We start from the raw sequence: 19282 nt of genomic DNA, 5'->3' as shown, positions 1-19282 counted from the left end.
CTGAGCACTTTGTAAGCGATTATCCAGAAGGATTTAAGATCTCTCTGGAGTCACCAGATGATTACAACGAGACTGAAGTAGGAAATTTCATTTTACATCTAAATTAAATTTTCAGATATGTTGGTTTACTAAAGCTGCTTCCCCTTTCTGGTTTGTTTCTTGGGTGGTTTTGTCTAAAACTTACATTCTGTAGCCCTGGCCAGTGTGGCTCAGTGGTTGAGCATTTTCCCATGCACCAAAAGGTCACCAGTTCAATTCCCAGTCAGGGCACAAGCCCAGGTCACCAGTTTGATCCCTGAGCATAAAGGAGACAGCCCATCAATGTTTCTCTCTCATGTTGATGTTTCTTTCTCTCTCTCTACCTTTCCCTTCCTCTCTCTCTAAAAACAAAATCAATTTAAAAAAACATTTAAAACTTACATTCTGTTTTCCTGTTCTGTTGTAAAGAACAATTTCTCTTTATTCTCTATAAAATCTTCCTAGTTGGTCTTAGTGCTTTGCCTAGTGTCTGGCACTCCTTTTATTTTTAAACTTGATATATGAGAACTTTTAAGACAGATATACATCTTCTTACAGCTGAAACACCTAGAATTTTATAAGAGAAAGATGCCTGGGACCTTTTTCTTTAATTTAAAAATTTATTCTAACACTCAAGCCAATTATTGAAAAGGGGGAAAGTCATCTGTATTTGCTGTCTTAGTATACTGTTTAATTCTTCTATAATGTCTGGGGACTTTTAGGAGCTGAAACATCAACTAAAAGAAAATATTAGGAACTGATTTTAGTTCATGCTACACGCTTAATAGGTTTTAGAATATTTTTATTGCTGCAAACTCAGACTCACCAAATCACGAGCTAGATAATATGGCAGAGACGCCTGCCTGTCTCCAAGGAGACTCCAATAGGCTTCTCCTGTCTGTGTGCATTGGGCCCAGCCCTCTCCCTGTCACTAAAGGGTTTGCTCATTTCCTTCTGGGCACAAACTTGATCTTGCATCTCTGGTCCTGCTTCGGCTCATCTACAAACTCCAGTTGGATACTTCAGTGAAAACTACCCCTGTATGAGTTCATCTCCTCAGAGGTTGATTGAAAGTTACGTATGGATGGAATTCATGTTTTATATTTCTGTTGTACCTTCTCAGAGGGCCATGCCCAGGGCACTCAGCCATACTCTGAAGTAAAGCACAGGAAACGGGGGCGGGGAGGGGGGGCAAAAAAAGGCCATGACCACCCAGGATTAAGCCTCTGGCAGTGGCCTCGGGGTTTGTTACACTATTGGCAGTTTGTTTTGAAGGTCTCATAGTTAAGATCCTTACACATCTCTACATTGCTTTAAAAATTTCTGAGTAGCATGAACATATTCTTCTGAAAATTACTCAAATCTTACTTAAACCTTCTTATACTTTTTTTTCTACCTTCATGGAGGTTCTTCTGGCCACATCCTATGACTCGTTTAGTAAAGGTACATACCCTTTCATTGGATCTGAAACAGCACTTTTTAAGTTTCATGTACCGGCATTCCAGGGTTTAATTAAACAGCCACTATTCACCGGATCCATCCCCCTCAAGATGTTAAAGGCTACCATCTTCATCCGAAAGCACTAGAACACACGTGGGATGGGAACAAAGTCCCTGCTCCAGTGAAGCTTACTTCCAATGAAAGGGGACAGATAATAGACAAACAATCAAATAAATAGACTATAGTGGTGACAGGGTTGGGCAGAACCACAGTCAGGCAGGATCAGCTGCACAGGCGTCTACCTGTGAGGTGTACAGGGACCCACACTCAGAAGGGCCCCACACTTGGAGGTTTAATGCCTTGTGGTCACTGTCTTGGAATTCTTACTAATTTTATCTTTGTTTTGGATTTCATAAGCGAAGTCCAATGAGACAATGGAGTATGCAGAGGGGACACGGAGCCTCAGTATGCTCCTGCCTCCAGACTGCTCCCCAAGACAAGTTCTCAGTAGCCTCCTTCCACCTTTGGCTCACCAGGCCCCACCTGGCCTTCCCATCCATGCCCCCACCTCATGACCACTGCCACCTCATGACAACAGTCATCTGACTGCTGTTCCAGATGGACCTCAACATCCTCAATGGCTCAAACATAACAGAAGCTGATTTCTTGCGCACGTAATCTTGTTCCAGGTTGGTGCAGGGTCATGCAGAGAGTAAAGGGCGGGTAAGGAAGCTCTGCTACACGCTGTCCTTCTGGGAAAATCAACTACTAAGTTTCCATCATCTTTAAAAGGTTGTCCTGGATATTTACATACAGCCAAGGAAAGAGAGATGAGATAGGATCATCGCTCATGGTTGGCTTTTATAGGCCAGACCTGGATGGAGGAGGTGCCCATAAATTTTTATTCACATTTCATTGGCTAAAACTTGGTCACATGGACATATACTACTGCAATGGCAGCTGGAAATGAATCAAAGTGTGTGCCCAGGAAGAAGCAGAAGTATTGTGGTAAAGAGCTAGATCTTCTGTGATTTCAAAATCTGAGTAACCACTAAAAATTATCTGGCTAAGATGCCTGGGCCAAACAAAAAATCTTTGGAGGCTGAATGTAGTCCAACGACCTCCAGTTTGCAACTCTGCACTGTACAAATGTGAAGCATCATTATTATTAGCTAGGATGGACTTCTTTGAAATATTGAGAACTGAACACATTTAAAGTGGCATAAGAGTCCTTGAATGGGTTCTTTTTAACTTTTCCTTCTTCTCATATGGAAACCTCTCTAAGTCTTCTATATCATTTTCTGGACCACTGTTATTTGAGGGGCAGCATGGAACCCTCCAAACCTTCCATAGTCATCATCAGCCACCTTCTCTCACTTTTTCCCCAAATGAATTTTCTTCTTGAAACCACCCTTGCCAAAGCCTTTTCTCACACACTGACTGGGCAGAGGGCATTATGTCTGGCTGGTCAGAGGCAGTGAGGTGGACTGGGAAGAGGGCAGGGGGACAGCGCACTGGAAGTCACCTCTGTGCCTGCCGGGCAGCCTCTCAGACTCTCCTCCGCATCCCGTCTCCATCCTTCTCTTGAGCTGTGGGTGCAGCGCCCAGCTGCCTTAAATCTATCTTACTCTGGAAATGCCAACAGGAAAGAAAGGAGCTATAGTTGAAAGGAAAGGAAATTCTAAATATAAATTTTAATTTCTAATCACTTGAAACCATCTCCCTCCCCAACTCTAAGCCCTGGATCTGCAGCGCCTAATTGCTGAGGAAAGAGAGTGTTGGTTCTAGATTACAATGAAATGGACCACGGACAAGTAGACATGACCAAAATGAACAAGGGTGGTTGCCCCCAAGAAACCCATAGTCTAGAAGAAATAAAAACACATATGTTTTTAAAAGCCTATGTTACAAGAAATATATTTATGGCTTTAAAAGGATAGATGAAAAAAATAAATCTTGACAAATATAAAAGCTTGATCCAAGTCTAGTGTGGGCAGAGATGTCTAAAACAGGGGTGGTCCTCATTGGTCGGAGTGATAGGTAACACTAGCCAGGAGGGCAATCTTTCAGCATGCATAAAATCTGTTAGTTAATTTTCTTTATCCAAGCTATTTTAATTCTAATCATTTATCTTAAAGAAATAAAAGATAAGGTAGAAGCATGTGTGTGTAATTCATTTGATTATAGTGTGGTGTATAATGAGAAAAATGGAAAACACTTGAATATTCATTTATAAAAGCCTGATTAAATGAATTATGTTACACATATTTAAAGAAATGCTATGTAATTTTAAAAGATAAAGCAAATCCATATGGATTGAAATTTAAAAACAACTACTCTTTATGGTAAATCATAGAAGATTAATTAAACATAGTATAATCCTAATTAGAGAAAATAATGCTTATGAAGGCAATAGAATGCCCAAAAGGATACTTACCAAGTTATGTACCATCGTAAGTAGAGGAGGTACTAGGAATTGTCAGAGTTATAATTGCATCATCATCATTATACTCATCATCATCATTATCATCATCATCATTTGGGAGGCACAGTCTGTGTATCAGACACTAAGCCAGGCAATTTACAAATATGACCTCATTAAATCCCTATGACAACTCTGTGTGTTAGACGTTAGTATTCAGAATTTAAATATGGAAAAAGTAAGGTACAAAAAGGTAACTTTCCCCAGATCTCACAGTTAAGGAGATGCAGAGCTGGACACAAATATCTTTGCCTGACTGACTTACAAACTCCCATTCTTTCCAAAACACCATAAAAATATATTATGTATTACCCTGCTCCAAAAAAAGTGAGTTTATAATCTAATAAGGGGACAAGAGAGGAGGAAAAACATACACCTGAGAATGATGAAGGTGATAACAATGGTAATAATTATTAAAGCTTATTTAGTGTGCACTGTTTACCAAACTCTGTTCTAAGTGTTCTATATTTAACATGTTTGAACTTTACAACAATTATATGATGGGTACTATATTATCCCCACTTTACGGAAAAGAAAACTGAGCCCAGCTGGTGTGGCTCACTGGTTGAGCATTGGCCCAGGAGTCGAGAGGTCACCAGTTCTATTACCAGTCAGGACACATGCCCAGGTTGCTGGCTCGATCCCCATTGGGGAGCGTGCAGGAGGCAGCCGATTGATGATATTCCTCTCTCAATGATGTTTCTATCTCTCTATCCCTCTCCCTTCCTCTCTGTCTAAAAATCAATAAAAACATTAAAAAAAAAAACACAAACTGAGGCCCAAAGAAGGTAAGAAACTTTCTCAAGGTCACACAGTTTCAGGACCTTGATATTTAGCTACTCCACTTACACAACCTGTAAAAGTCATATAAGGAAAGAACCAATGAATTTTCGTGAAACATCAAGGGACAAAATGACTTCCAAAGAGGGATCTGTAAGCTCTCTAAGGATGGAGACCTTGTCTGCTTGTCACCCTGTGCTTTCAGGGCCTAGAACAGAGCCTGACGAATAAGCCCTACCATTATTTATTTTTGGCTGAATGAACAAATGAGGAAGCATTTTATCAGGACCTTGGAGAACTGTTCGATTTGGGCAGGGCAGGGGAAATAAGGATGGGAAGTGTCAGTGAGGAGATCATTTCAGAAAGAAGAAATTGAGAGTTAATGCACTGAGGCTGTGAAGGGGCATCTAGAGAAGGAACATTAAAAATCAGGATGGGTGGGAAGAGAGAGAAGGAGCATCTGTAATACTTTCAACAATAAAAAAATATTTTTTTTAAAAAAAACGGGTATTTGGCTGAATATTAAAGTACATAAAAGGGGCTGTGGAAGATAAGTTCGGGAGGTTAGGTTAGCTTCAGGTAATAAAGGGCTTTGAATGGCAGAAAAAGTTTTATTTTAGCCCTGGCCAGGTGGCTCCGTTGATTGGAGCATCATCCAGTACACAGAAATGTTGCAGGTTTGATCCCTGGTCGGGGCACATACAGAAGGCAGCCAATAGGTTTCTCTCTCTCTCTTTGTCTCTCTAAACATACTTTCAGATGAGAATTATATAAATAAAAAAATTTTTAAAAGAAGTTGGGATTTTAGTTTGTAAATAAAGAGGGATTTTAAAAATACTTTTCTTTGAAGAATACTTGACAGACACAGAGTGGGCCATTAGTTAGCAGCCCATAAGGTAAACTAAAAGAGAGAGAAACTAGGAACAGATCAATTCAGAGTATTATCTAATAGTACAGATGGAAGATTGTGAGAATCCAAATGAAGTCACACTATAGATGGAGAGGAGAAAAAGGATGCAAAAGATATTGAGAATGTAGCGTTGGGTAAAGTCTCTTTGGATCTGGTTTATAACTAGGACATTGAGGGTTTTTTTAAAAAAAAAGGCTACAAATTCTTTGAAATTCTTCCCAGTGGAGATGGAGTTTATGTTCCCACCTCTTGAATGTGAGCTGAGTAAGACAGAAGATACACCATGTGACTTTCAAAGCAAGTTCATACAATTCCACCTGGCCAGCCATCACAGGAGAGGTCTGAGTACCCTGAGGCCACTATCTAGAGAGGCCGCATGGAGGCGCTCCAGTCAGCAAGCCCAGCTAACCCCAGTCTTCTAGCTATCCCCACCAAAGCGCCAGAACCTGTGAGTGGAGCCATCCTGGGCCCTCCAAGTCAGCCCATCTGCTTGTTGGACACCACAAAGTGGCTATATTCAAGGCCAATAAAGAGAAGAATCACCCATCTCAGTCCTATATGAATTCCTGACACACCATATCATGAACCATATTAAAATTATTGTTCCTTCAAGCCACTAAGTTTTGAGGGTGATTTGTTACATAGTGATAGATAACTGGAACGTAGGGCAATAGTGTAATTTATTACCAAAACCAGGACACTTTGGAGAGTGCAAATACATGTTAACCATTATGGTGAAACAAGTGCTTAACTAGGATATGGTTATCTTAACTATAAGCTTCTTAAGATCATGTTCATTATTATATCACCAGCACCTACCAGTGTGTGAGTCAGCAAATCTTTATTGATTAAATAAATCCATTTTTTTCTTTCTAATTAATGTATAACTTCAATAAAGTTTATAAATTTCAAAGGTACAGCTCAATGAAAATGTGAATATAGATAGACCTCTATAACTACTACCCAGATCAAGATATGGAACATTTCCTTCTCTCCTGTGGTCTCACTTACGGCCCTCCTAGCTTCTAGCCCACCCAAAGGTAGCATTATTTTAATCTCTAACACCATAAATCAGTTTTGTCTATCAATTAATTTCATGAAAATGGAATCATAGAGTGTATATTTGCTAAAATCATATCTGTGAAAGTCATGTATGCTGTTGTATGTAGTGATAGTTTGTTCATAGGATTTCATTGTATGACTATATCACAACTTATCCATTCTGCTGATGGAGATTTGGGTTAATTACTCTTTGGACTATTATGAATAATTCTAATATAAACATTTTTGTACATCTCTTTTGACCTATCAGCTGAAAACTCAATAAGATCCTCATTTTTAAACAAAGTTTTAGATATCACTGTCATATTAAATTCATTCACTTTATCAATATCAGAGAATACCGTAAAAACTTTACCAACATTTAACATTTAATTTACCTGCTACTCTTTCATTAAGTGGCACCTTTTTGAAACTAGTATACTCAGAAGGGGGGTGGGAATTATAATAGTGTTGTCTTCAAAACACCTTTGTCAACATTACATTGTTGTCCCAAGTTAATTATTTATAGAGCCTACTTTCATTCTCGGGAATGCCCCTGTTTTGATGGCATCTTTACGGTCACCTGACTTTCTCCATTCCAAGATAACACACCATAGTAACATCCATACTGAGTGAGAAACATGCCTTTCTTGTGTAAGGTAGAAGAAACATGATAATGACAATGGCAGTGGTTTGCATGTGTACCCTCAGGAAAATTAATTTTAGGAAAGAATATATGTGGAAATTGAAGATCTGAAAATGATTTCCTTAAATGATCTTTGTCTATGGACCACCTGGAAAATCTTTTCCATCCCCAGAAGGACTTAAATCCCAGTTTGAAGACAGCTGGCTCAGTTCTGCTAAAGTAGAATTCCCCTGGAGATAAGATAATTGAATTTATTAAACTAAGATAATTGAAAAAAATCGAGCTAACTGGTTGTTCAGGAACTTAAACTCATTAACTATGAGAAAAGAAGTCCTAATACAAGAGCTTTTGTTCAATTGTTATACTTATCAAAAAGTCTTTCATTTATTTATTCAACAAATATTTCTTAGACACCAAGTGTGGACCAGGCATGGAACTAGGCATTGGGAATATGGTAATGAACAGGGTGACCACATCCCCACATGCTAGGAGTTTACAGACCATGGAAAATGTCAGAGACATACATGAGGAGAATGGATGGAGCCAGTCAAAGAGGTCTACATGAGGTACTCCAGTAAATTTCATGGGATGTTTTATTGCTTGGGTTTACAACTTAAAGAAAAGGTGTCATATTCAAGTGTATATAAGTGTATGTTTAAATGTATTTTTTTATATTTTTTTATTGATTTCAGAGAGGAAGGAAGAGGGAGAGAGAGATAGAAACATCCATGATGAGAAAGAATCATAGATCGGCTGCCTCGTGCAAGTCCCCCACTGGGGATCGAGCCCACAACCCGGGCCTATGTCCTTGACTGGAATCGAACCTGGGACCTTTCAGTTCGCAGGCCGATGCTCTATCCACTGAGCCAAGCCGGCTAGGGCTAAATGTAGTTTTGCTATTTAAAGGCATCAGTCCTTTCACAAAAGGAACATAACTGACCAATGAGTCCTGTTTGCATTTTTATTGGGGTCTCCCATTCTATAGGGCCTGTCAATGAGTGTACTTGATAGACACAGTCAAATTTTACACATTTTGCTTTTAAAGTCAGGAAGAGAGTGATATTTTACATATTAACACTTAAAACCAAAGCCATGGTGTTTTATTTAAATTTACACATTATGATCCTTCACAGAGCTATAACCAGAACTCTGGTTCATTAAATTAGTAATGACTGTTCCCTGCTGAGAACATTTATTTCTATTTAGTTGTAAGCCACAGTTCATTCTTACTCATAAGCAAAGGGACCTTGGATGAGTGGTTCTGTGAGGTTTGCCAAAAGGTTTGTCTCAAAATAACTGTCCCCTTTAGCTTGTTGAGCAAGCTCTCTGAGTAACCAACATTGCAATTAGTCCGTTTCCAAGAGCCACTGATTCTGAAATCACCTAAACCACGTCTAGCACATATTCATTTATGCCAAGAGTGGGGGGAAAAGATCCTTTAATATTGCAAATGTATTAGCCAGAAGACCAATATATTAAGCTCTTATCAACATAAGTGAGCTTGTATTATCATTTTAATTGTCCAGTTACCTAATAAGAACTCAAGAGGAGGGGAGAGAATAGTTCTTGTCCTAAAACCTCTCTTCCTTAATGGTGCAACTCTGATTAGAAAATGTAAGAGGGAAAGAGAAAACTGGGACTGTTCAAAGGTGCGAAAAAAAATCACTGATTATACCTCAAACTCCCTTCCTCCAGCCCCCAAGTGCCAGAGGACTAAAAAACACTTTGTACTGACAAAGTTTTACTCTAGTTATTTGGAAATGGCTGACTGTGGACTCTGCCAAAATGAATTCCTGGCCACATCTGGGCTCAGTGGGTGCTTTGATCTGTTAGTTCTGTCTGCCACAAAGTAGATGGGAGAACAGGCAAGAGAGATGGTACATGTTTGCTGTTTCTGGGCTCCGTGATGATGTTTCAGGCAACAAGACATTGAGTTGGGTAAATGTCAAAGTTCAGGAAATTAGAACAATAATCTCCCGAGTAAGCGAGACTAGTTTGTCAGGCATTTGATGCCCCACCATTCTCTCCAGTAAACTCTTCCAATAAACTAGTCATTCACTAGAACTCGTCTGAAAAATATCTATTGTGATGGGAAAAAAATCTTAAAAGTTAATTGAAGTGTCTTGTCACTTTCTCACTGAAATCTGTCAGTCCTAAGTAATACAATTCCATGATCCAGAACATTCACTGAAACCACCAGTTCGTACAAGGCAAAGCATCACTTAAACAGTTAATTGGTGAACTGGCTGGTTACATTCACACGTAGGAGCTCCAATTCTGGAGCCAGACACGTGGGTTCCCTCCTGTTTCTTTCACTTCATTCCCATTATAACTTCAGGCAAGTTGTTTAAATCCTCTAAACCATGTATTTCCTTATTGTGAAACGGGCATTATAATAATTCCTTCTTTGCGGGTTGTTTTGAGAAAATACTGAGATAATCCTAGATAAGCCCACATCATATGTGTTCAATAAATATTGGCTATCATTATCACAGTTTAGAACTACCTGGGAGATTTATGTTTTACCTCATTCAATAACCAAGTGGAAATTTAATAAATTTGGTGTTACAAATTATTTCACATTTCTATATCTCTTCTTTCCATGATTACAAACAACTGACTTCTGACTGTTTTTGAAGTTTTTAAATATATTTATGTTTAAGAATGTTCTACACGTGGAAGTTCTATAACATCCAAATAATTAAAGTCAAAGTGAGGTAGGAATTCAATTATATCATAATTTCTATAATTCTCTTCTGAGTGTAAACATGATTTCAAAATTCATGAGCACAAAACCCATTACCAAGACTATAATGTTTAGAAAGATTCCTCAGATGTGTGAAATTCCTCATAGAAATTCTAAGATTTCATGCCTGGCCTGGTTTGGCTCATTAGATAGAGCGTTGGCCTGTGGACTCAGGGTCCTGGGTTGATTCCAGTCAAGGGCATACACCTGGGTTGCGGGCTCGATTCCCAGTGGGGGTCTTGCAGAAGGCAGCCGATCAATGATTCTCTCTCATCATTGATGTTTCTATCTCTCTCTCCCTCTCCCTTCCTCGCTGAAATCATTAAAAATTTATTTTTTTAAAAAGAAATTCTAAGATTTCTGGGACTTTCACAGAGGCAGGAAGAAGAAGCAGGATCTAACTATAATTATTCAAAAGGGGGTAACTATATTTAAAAGATTTCAACTGCCTGGTAGTTCGTATTTTGACATATTTAATCTTACTGTCCCCATAACCATGAACTGGTCTGATGAAGTACTAACCTGTTTATTGTCTTAGGATATTTATGCATAACTTTTCTTCTCTCAGGTGCATTGATCACTGTCTACATTTACTATGTGGGAGGGTGCTCCTGGGGAAAGCAAGCAAATATTAATGTCTGATCATGCCTGCTTTATGGAAAATAGGTTCACCTGAATTACAGACACCATCGTCTTAACAGAGACAACATTTCTGTTCATTCTGTGGCATAATTTTTAATGTTAGTTTGTTTCTTTCTTCACCAAAACAACAAAAAAGGCCTTAATTTGCTTATTCAAAACTTGTTTTATCCTTCAAACGTAATGGCGTTCATCATTTCACTTAGTAACTTAAAAATCAGCTCACTCTGGTTAGAAATTAAAGAATCTGGTTACAGAATCTTGATAGCACCTTGATCTCTGTTGCAAGTTGTTTCCCAGAATCAGATGCTGAGATGGATTTTGGGTGCACAGTTTTTCTTAGGAATCCACACCTGTAACAGGAAGGAAGTGAAAGTAGGTTTGGGCAGAGAAAGAACTAGAATTGTAATGCAGACAGGACCAAGCCTCCTTCCCCTGTGGGAAAGTCTGGAACGAGGGCTGGCCATCAGCGTATCTCACATTCATTCCTCGTCACATTCAGTCACTGGTGCAGGCTGCCCCAGGAAGGATGTCACATCACCAAGGTGGTGCTCCACAGCTAGGTGGGTCCAGAGAGGCTGACAGCTGTACCGTCCACTGAGCACTCCCTGCTGCTGGTGGTGCATCCTTTCTTGAAGGGAGACCTGAGGGTGTGGACCTGTGTCCATCACCATCTGCCTGTTGACACACTTTAAAACTAATGGCCCGCAGAATGAGGAAAGTAAAAATGATCTTCTGGAGGCAAAAAAATAAAAAATCTAAAATTAAGAACTCACATTTATCTTTTACTTCATCTTTTTAAAAAATTATAGTAAAGTACACATAACATGGCCCTGACCAGATGGCTCAGTTGGTTACAGCAGCATCGTTCTGTACACCAAGGGGTTGTGGGTACAATTCCCGGTCAGGGCACATACCTAGGCTGCAGATTTGATTCCTGGTCAGGGCAAGTCTGGGATGCAATTGATGTTTCTCTCTTTCTCTCCTCCTCCTCCTTTCCCCCTTCCTTCCCTCCCTCTCTTCCTCTCTCTCTAAAAAACCAATGAATATATCCTCAGATAGGGATAAAAAAAAACACATAACATAAAATTTACCATCTTAACCATTTTTAAGTGTTCAGTAGTGTTACATATGTTCAAATTTTTGTACAACAAATCTCCAGATTTATCTTAGAGAACTAAAACTCTATATCCATTAAACAGCTCCCCATTCTCCTCTTCTTCCTAGCTCCTGGCCACCGCCCATCCACTTTTTGTCTCTATGATGTCACTACTACCTCATGTAAGTGTAATCATATGGGTTTTGTCTTTTTGAGACTGGCGTATTTCACTTACATTGTCCTCCAGGTTAATCCATGTTGTAGCATACATCTGAATTTCCTTCCTTTAAAAGCTGAATAATATTATATTGTATGTGCATACCACATTTTATTCTTCTATTCATCCATTAATGGACATGTGGGTTGGTTTTCACTGCTTGGCTATTGTGAGTAATGCTGCTATGAACATGGGTGTACAAATACTGAGTCCCTGCTTTCAGTTCTTCAGAATATATACCCAGAATTGAAATTGCTGGGTCAAATGGTAATGCTATTTTTAACTTTTTGAGGATCCTACATACTGTTTTTCAAAGAGGCTGCACCATCTTACATTTACACCAACAGTGCACATCCTCACCGACGCCTGTTATTTTCTGGGTTTTGCATGCAGCTATCCTAAAAGGTATGCGATGGTATTTCAATGTGGATGCTTCATCTTTTTAACTTGTGCCTGTGATTTGTAATACGAAATTCTAATATTAGAGTGGCAGATGTATGAACTCATTCACATGACAAGGAGGTCAGAGCAGAAGCCCGCCCTGAGAAAGGCATTTATTTCAGTCTTTCTAAGCCAACTTGGAAACTTAGATAATTAGTATGTAAACATATATTGGGGGAGCGATTAAATATTCTATCAATCAATTTATAAGATCCAAAAGCTTCCAGACGACTATTTTAAGAGTAGATTGTTTTGTGGGGGCGGGGGGAGGGTTAGAGAACAGTCTAGAATCCTTAGACAGTGTCTGTCTCCTAGTTCTCAGCCAAAAACACAAATAAAACTGCTATCATTTGGCTTATACAACACACACACACACACATACACACACAAGAAGACTTAAGTTAAAATGTGCAAAACTCATTTTTTGTCAGAGAAGTAAAAATTGCATAAATAGTAATAGAAAATAAGTAGAACCAAAATACATTTTTTTCCTTGTGAAACACTTTATTTACAAAACAGGTCTAAAATAAGAACATGAATGACCAGCCCTTGGGACTGTGGGAGAGCTGGCTCTTGGGGACCCATGTGTGAAGCCCAGGCAACCAAGCAGAGGGCCTAAAGGAGGGCTGGATGTGTGAGGGGGACCTAAAATTTGAACTCCTTGTATTTCTTGCTGCTCCCACGGCTGTCCTGAGGCTGAGCTTTCTGTTTCTTCTGCTTCTGTTTGGCAGCATGCTCAGCCACCATGTCACTGAAGTCTTCCTTCTCCACTTGTGCCTGCTGCTCCCTTACATGGTCCTCATACTTCTGGGTCATGGCCATGGGGTCCAGCTCTAACTCTTCAGGTACCAGAGCCACTTCCACACCTTGTAGCTCAGGCGCCGGGCCCTTATGGCTCATAACCATGGACATGTCATAGATGTGGGTCGATCCCATTATGGCTCCCCCAACGGTGGCCGTTCTCTTCTCCGGTAACACAGTGAACAGCTGAGGTGTCTCGCTTCCATCCATCGCTTCCTCAATCTTCTTCTTCCTCAGCTCAATGAGTTCAGGAGTCTCCATTCCAGCTGACACTGACGAGAATCCTCCAGGAGTGATGAGGCCACTGTCTACAGGGGTAATAAAGCCTGTTTCATCTGGCTTGTCTTCATCACTTTCCTCCTCTTCCTCTTCTTCTGAAGACTCTTCATCAGATGGCTCCAGCTCCCCCCAAGGAGTCCGATCAATCTCTTCTTCCTCAGTCTTGGTCTGAAATTCAGCGGCATTGGTTCCAAATACATCCCCATAGAGTGGTTTCCCGGTTTCATCTACTGGTGGTTTGCCCCAGCCACCAGCATGGTACCCAAAGGAACAGCTCTCAGGGATGGGTGAGTTCAGCCCAGGGATTTTCAAGTTTGGGTATGATGGGGGTGGTCCATATCGCTGCATGGCAATCAGCCACGGGTAAGGAACTTTGTGAGCATTTGGTCCTACTGGCATCCCCAAGGAAATCCTTAGCTCGTCGGACAGATCTCCTGGCTTCTTCTCCTTCAGTCGTGTCTCAAACTCCTTCCCCTCATAGTACAGGTCCCCATGGATGGTCAGCTTCGGCTTGGTCTTCCACTTGAAGAAGGCATCATGCAGTTTCTGGTAGTCAATGTCGATCTTCCCCATCTTAGGCCGAACCTTCTCTCGCATTTTTTACTTCATAGTCTGCTGTTCTTCCTTCTCCTGCAGGGCCTCCCGCATCTCCTGGATGCCTGTGCGTTTGATGAAGTCCGGCAGCTCAAAGGGGGGCTTCTCAATGCCTCGTTTGCCCTGCAGGTACTTGCGCTTCAAACACCAGTGGCGTGACACAGGCACAGAATTACGAGTGGCCTTGAGGTGGACCAAGAGCTTAGGGTCCTGTGCTGTCACATCATGCATCTCCACAACATCAGGCCGAGCCACCAGCTGCTTGAGTTCAGCCACAGTGAAGCGATTCATTCGGCGCAACTTCTTCTTGGACAGCTTAGGGGCTTCTGGCTTCTTTTCCAGTTCGTCATCGCTGCTATCATCATCGTTGTCCTTGTGCTCCTCCTCAAAGCCCTTCTTCTTGGGGGCTGCAGAGTTCTCCAGTTTGTCGAGTTTCTCTGGCTCCTTCTCTTTCTCCTTCACATCACCGGTGAGCTTGAAAGCCTCAAAAATCCTCTTGAAGAAGATGAAGTTGGGCTCATAAATTTCAGGTTCTTCAGTCACATATTCAATTTCAACATCAGCAACTGAGGACTCAGAGCCACAGGACCGGGTTGACTCTTTCTCTCGGTCCCCAGAACTCTCAGATGACACCCCTCGTACCCGCTGGAGCTTTTTCTTCTTTCGGTTGCGACGCTTCCGGTTTTTCTCTTTTTTGAATAAGGACACTGAGTCCTCCTCAGTCTCTGATGCTGACTGGCCCAGGGATGAGCGTGTGTCTGTTTCCATTTCCTCTTCCTCCTGTTGAGAGTTCATCTCTTCCTGGCGGCTCTCTTTCTGCTGCAGGATCTTTTCCAAAGCCTGGGGGATCTTGGGGCCCACAGAGGGGTCGTCCATCTCTCTGTTCTCATCTCCAAGGGGTGGTGGGGGACCACGTGGCGGGGGAACCGGGGCCCCCATGGGCAAAACAGTAGGAGTGGGGCCCACTGGAGCAGCAACCAATCCTCGAGGACCCAGAGGAGTGCGAACACCAATTTGGCCCATGTCTTGTGGGGGCTGAGGGACTGGGCTGCCCATCTTGGCAATCTCCTGCTGCCGTTCTTGCTCCAGTAACACAGCTGCCCGCTTCTGTTGCTCCAAGAGCTCATGTTCCTTTAGTGAATGATCTCCTTGCTGCTTGGCCCGCTCCTCTTGCTGCATCAACAACGCTGCCTGCTGCTGCGCCAGCTTCAGCCGCTCCTCCTCTGACAACGCCACAGGCTCACCCACACGGAGAGGAGGTGGGGGCCCCAAGTTTGGTGGGCGGGGTCCAACTACCTTAGGAAAACCAAGACCAAGGCCTGGTGGAGGTGGTGGAGGAGGCTGCAGAGGGGGGAGGCCCATGGGTGGCGGTGGCATTGGAATCCCAGTGAGCTGTGCTGACATGGGAGGCGGAGCTGCTTTGTCCCCATCTTCACCTCTCAGAACCAACCGATTCAGTACAAGACCAGTCTGGCGGGTGTAGCTCTGCAGCCGTTCCACTAGCTCCTCGCGACTCCCTGCTTGGATGGGAGCTCCGATCTCTGCCAATTTGGCCTGAAGCTCCTGGGCAGCCCAGGCGCCATAGTGACCAGGAGGTGGCGGCGGCAGCTGCAACTCTCCCTTGGGAGGCTCGGGATGTTCGGCCGCCATCTCAGCCGCAGCAAGGCTCTGGGCCAATTCGGAACCTTGCGCCAGACTCAGGGCCCACTCCCCAGAACTTCCGGCAGCGCGGTATGCCACCTCCCTCCCGGGTTGGCAGGCTGCCATGGGCGCAAAGCCTTCTGGGAGTTGTAGTACGGTACCGGGCCAATGCCCCGGGAACGCTGGGGGTGGGCGCAGCAGGGGCGGGGCTGCGGGGAAAGTGGGTCCCTCCCCGAGGGCTTGCTCTCAACGTCTGGCAGTCACGAGTGCAGATCGTTAGCCTTCCGACTCCCAGAGCCAGTGTGAGAGGCCCTGACGCTTACCTTCCCGGGAGCTCCGAAAGACTGATTCCCCAGCCGCCGCACGTTAAGGGCGCCAAAGCAGAAGGTTGCAGCCAATGCCTGCGATAAAACCGTGTCTGATGGTCTCCCAAAATACACTTAAATAAACATTTAAGAATAAAACTATGTTGGGGTCCAGCCCTAGCAAGTCCAGGGGTTACCAAAGGTGTGGACGGAGTCGGCGAAGAAGGAATGACAGGAAGACAGCGTTCAGTTGATCAGCAACCTAGCCAGGTTCTCTAGCCAGGATCTCCAGCCAGGTTCTGTGTTTTATTGTCTTATTACATCTGTATTTATACCAGTTGATTTTAATCCCATCAATTTCTATTCCAAAGGTTAGGGAGTTTCTTATCTCCACTCCAGGGAGTAAAGATTATGTAGCTTAAGCGTGATTGTTTGTAATTAAAGTGATTAACTACCTGCCTGGCACTTAGTTAAGGGGTTTTATTCCCTCCCTAACTTCAGGGAAAAATCCCTACCTGGGGAAACAACCTTTCTCAGAGAGGTGACCTTGGTTAAAACACATATCACCAAGAAGGGGAGCAAACATATTAAGAACAGTATGCCATATACGCCAGGTCCCTTGAAACATATGCTGTGCAGATGTTTCTTCCCTGCATCAACTGTGTCAAGCAGCAAGGATGGACCGGCTTCCGGCAAAACTAGGTAGTCAATGGGAAGGGGGGAAGAGGGGTGAGAAATCTTTCATACTTTCAACAATAAAGATAATTTTTTATTAAAATAAAACCTAAAAAAGTTTAAATTACTGACTAGAAGAGAGGTATGCTCCTTATCTTTCTAGTTGTTCTCAAAGGTAAAAACCCAATTTACTGCATAGAAAATGTCAGTTTTTAGGTATTTAGGGAAAACTTGAAGTGGTCTGCATAGAATTACCCAGTTTTTTGGAGACTAGCAACTTAAATAAATGTTTGCCAAAAACAGGCCTGCAAGATAATAATGGAAATAAATAGAATCAGACAGTCCTATTAGACACGGCTTTCTTCCATGTAAGTTCACCTACTGAGTGAGTGTCAAAAGATTCAAGTGCACAAGTGAACTTCCCTAAAGCTCTCTAGTGGCTTTTGTACTAAAAGCCAAGTCATCTGTTTCCATACAGATCCTTTCCAACAATAGAGTGCTTGGCTCCGATTGAAAGCAGATAGGAGTTTTCTAAGAGATACTTAAATCACATAAATGTTAGATATAATTATGACCTTCTTATAAAAATATGAAAGATTGACTTGGAATAATCAATTTATTCATTAAGTTCTCCAGAAGGATTAGACTTATCCCACTGGAAATCAAGAAGGTGTCTGGAGACCAATAGGAAGTGAGCCAAAGGGAAGCCTTAGATTTCACGGCAGCCATCACAAGCTCCCAAGATTTGATGCGCCTCTTGAAAGAGGAGTAGTGGTGAAATAAAGCACTAACAAATGTGCTTTCCAAGACTTCACTTGCATTTATTTCCCAGATGCTGTTAGAAACCCAACTACAGTGGGGCTTTGACTTACGAGTGTCCCGACTAATGAGTTTTTTGAGATACCAGCTGTCTCTCCGCTGACTTTTTGCATTGAGTTGATAGAGTAATTTGAGTTAATGAGCTCCTTAATGAGCTCCTTAACGAGCTCGGTCTCGGAATGAATTAAACTCTTAAGTCAAGGCCCCACCGTAGCTCAAATGATCTCTAACTTCGGAAAGTCATGGGAATAAAGTGCTATCAGTGAGTTGAACCATTGATGAAAATCCAGGTGCCTGGAAGGTGCCTGGAGTTAGTGAAACCATTGTATTGATAAAGTCATCTGGCTGTCTCCTAGGGTGCAGATTGGAGGTGTTATTCTCCACACCACCAGATACAAAGCCAACTGTTGCATGTCCATTAAAAATGGATCTAGAGCTGCCCATATTCATAAACAATATTTGCATGCATGAATTTCCCATTTCTTAAACAATATTTGCATGCATGAATTTCCCACCTCTACTATTAGAGCTCTGATAAAGTAGCAAAACTACAATGGTTCAAAGAAGATAAATATTTACAATTAGCATCTGCTACTACCCAAAATCAGGCCAAGGTTTTGTGGTATTGTTGTTTTTTGTTGGTTTGTTTTTTCATGATTAAGTTGACACAATGTCAGAAAAGCAAATGTAAGCCCCAAATTTGAGGTCAGTTTCATTTTCCAAGAGCGATCGTATCATGCATAAAAAAATAGGCTATTTGCCACTGATGATCTTATGATAACCGAATTATTCCAATCTGTTCATTCTAGTGGATAAAGTTACTTAAAAGAGGAAAATAAAGCCAAAATAAAAGATTTTAAATCTAGCCTAAGAACATCCATATATAAATATCAAAATGGATGCCCTAGACTTGTCATATAAAATTCAGCTGACTCTTGTGCTTTGGGCCTCAGCCAGGAGATGTCAGCTACCAGGAAACTCACAATGGACAGATGCAGCCTCGAACTACAGAGTTCCCGAGCCCAGATCTCAAAGGCAAAAGAGGCACCAGGGTACAGTTACTCCAGATTTACAGACTGGACCTCATTTACTAAAGAGATAAACATATGTATATTTTTTAATGGTCACAATATCATATCGTTAATGACAACTTCATTTACTATGTCTTTTTTCCTGTGTGCTAAGCAATAAGGCAACGTGCTGAGCATCTTTACACATGGGTATTTTAATTTTAAAAAAACTATGAGGTAGTAGGTACAGTACTATTATTGTTTCCACTTTACAGGTGGAACTGACACTTAGGGTGGGTAATTAAGAGATAATATCGATTTGTTTGATCTTTTTAAATTTATATTTTGTAACTAGAAAGAGACACCAGGATCTAAACCCTGGTAGACTAACCATCAAAGCCCCAAGTTGCAAAATAAATGCCCCATAGGGAAAGTACATTAAAATGTGTTATATACATATATCCTGAAATATATATGTATAATATATATATATATATATCCCATGTTCAAAGGCTGTTAAATCACGTTGTTTACCCATATCTTCAGGAAAAAATCATTTCTGTTGTGGTAAACAACCTGCTTCCCTATTTATAATGGTCTGGCCCTCTAGCAACTTCAGCACAAAATTGTAGCTAATTTGCCTACAAACGTCAGGTGGTCATAATAATATGACCACTCAATGTGTTTGTGCTGCGTGTG

The 19282-nt window shown here is 41.6% G+C and overlaps 1 pseudogene; it reads right to left on the bottom strand.

Annotated features, from left to right (window-relative positions):
• Nucleotides 1-13006: 13006 nt before the first annotated feature.
• LOC102436017 lies at nucleotides 13007-15783 on the bottom strand (annotated as a pseudogene).
• Between the last annotated feature and the right edge of the window lie 3499 nt (nucleotides 15784-19282).

The sequence above is a fragment of the Myotis lucifugus genome, unplaced genomic scaffold (genome assembly GCF_000147115.1).
Source record: "Myotis lucifugus unplaced genomic scaffold, Myoluc2.0 scaffold_17, whole genome shotgun sequence".
In the NCBI taxonomy this organism is placed as follows: domain Eukaryota; kingdom Metazoa; phylum Chordata; class Mammalia; order Chiroptera; family Vespertilionidae; genus Myotis; species Myotis lucifugus.
Note: the sequence above shows the minus strand (reverse complement) of the source record. Positions and strands in the feature narration are given on the sequence as shown.